Here is a 2,012-nt window from a genome sequence, read left to right on the forward strand (position 1 = left end):
ATCTGAGAGCTTCTACAAGAAGAGATGTAGTATGGTGGTAGAGGGATGTGCTCCGGGGCCTGGACACAGCACGTGAGTCTGGAAGGGATGGGGGCAGGGCCTGGCCTGGCTCTAGCTGAGAATCTGCAGTGGGTGGTTCCAGCATGGAACCAGTCAGTTGCCGCCAGGCCTGTCAGACTGGATGTTAGGAGGGCCCAGGCTGCTCTGTACACCTCAGCTGGATGTCTCAAGAGGGCAGGAATCAGTGAGGCGCAGGGCTGGAAGAGCCGCTGAGGTCACGGGTCTAACCTCTGTCTTCTGTGTAGAGGACTGTGTGATGTGTTGGAGAGAACTGTGAAGGAGGGCCAGTGTCTAGAACGTGCTTCCCACCAGGGCATGCAGAGAGGATGACAGCTTGTGTGACAGGCGTGATCACCCATGGGGCTGCCTGCACCGGTAGCCACTGGCCACCTCATGCTGGCCGGGCTGCCCGAGGGCTGGAGGCTCCATATCCAGGCACAGTGCTGGCCCATTCAGGCTGGGAATCTCAGGTCTAGAAGACATGAGCGCCTGCCAGGTAAGGGGCAGTACGGGGCCCACCGTGAGGCAGCAGGCGTCCCTGTCCGAGTTCACGGCCTGTCTGGCACAGGGACTTCCACAAACAGCACCCTGCGTGTGTGAATTGCTGATGCTGATGAAAAATAACCAATAACCATTCTATAGATGGAAGAGAGAGAGGTGAGTTTTACTTGAGCCAAATTGAAGATTATGACCTGGGAAGACAGTTTCCACAAAGGAAGAAAGCATTCTGGAGAAACATGGTTTTCAATATAGTCTTAAACCTTTTTAGAACAAAGAACATATATTAAACACACCCAGGATACGTATTCATCCAAGTTTCAAAGAGGTACTGAGTTCCAAATTAGCAGGTCAACAGGGCCCTGATGTCGGGAAAGGGACTAACACAGGTGTTACCGATAGGGTAGAGGAGGGCAAGTATGCCTTCTTAAGAGCGCATTCTTGTATGGTTAAAGCAGGTGTACGGTGTGTGAGATGGGCCCTAAGTCAGGTTTCTTTAGTTCATGCCGAATCAGTTTTGAACCAGAAGTTACCCCACATACCTCAATATGTGAAAATCTCTTGTCGCTGAGAGGTTTTCCAGGAGTCATGGGAGCCATGGGAGTGGGGATGGGAGAGGAGGTGTGGCCAGGGAAGGCCTCCTGGAGGAGGTGGCACTTTAGTTCAGCCTTGCAGGTTGACAGGTGACTGAGGCAGGCATCATGGGATTTGGGGCCTAGGCTTGGGGAGTGCCCAGAGTGTCCAGAGACTAGCAGGTAATGGTGTGGCAGGGAATGGCCACAGGGAGAGGAAGGGTTTTGGAAGGTGGTGAGGAAGGAAGCAAGGGCTTAAAAGTCTGCTGAGTTTGGACTTTGCTCTGTAGGCAACGGGGAGCCATGCAAGGCTTCTGAGCAGGACATAGTGGACTCAGCCCTGGGCCCCCACCCATGCTTACTCCTCCTTGTATGCAGCCTGGCTTCCTGGGCAGGCTGCCCCCTCCTCCTCGTACAGACTCCTGCCCACCAGTCCCTGGCTGTGCAGGGCCACCTCTGTGTGTCCTCTGCTAGGCTGTGCCTCCACTAGGCTGACATCACTGTCCCCTGCTCCTTGACAAAGTGGAACTGCAGAAATGAAGAGACGAGGCAGTAGGCAAGGGCGGGTCCCTGAAATCTCTGAAAGTTAGTAGGGGACCATAAGCGGCTTCAGTGTTGCTCAAGGATGATCACAAAGATGCCAAAAGCTACATAATACTATCTTGGATAGGAACAGTGGGGAGGCAGGGTTTGTTTCCACATAAGCAAGAACGTAGTGAGTGATCTTGAGAAGTAGTGAACTCCCCATCACTGGAGATAGTCAATCGGGGACCAGCCAACTACCACAAGAAAGTTATGGAAGAGACGGGACATGAGCAAGGCCCCGGCCAGGCCTCGGTGCTGTGTACTTGAAGCAACATGAACTCCCAATGAAGAACGTGG

Source organism: Diceros bicornis, chromosome 28, assembly GCF_020826845.1.
Source record: "Diceros bicornis minor isolate mBicDic1 chromosome 28, mDicBic1.mat.cur, whole genome shotgun sequence".
In the NCBI taxonomy this organism is placed as follows: Eukaryota; Metazoa; Chordata; class Mammalia; order Perissodactyla; family Rhinocerotidae; genus Diceros; species Diceros bicornis.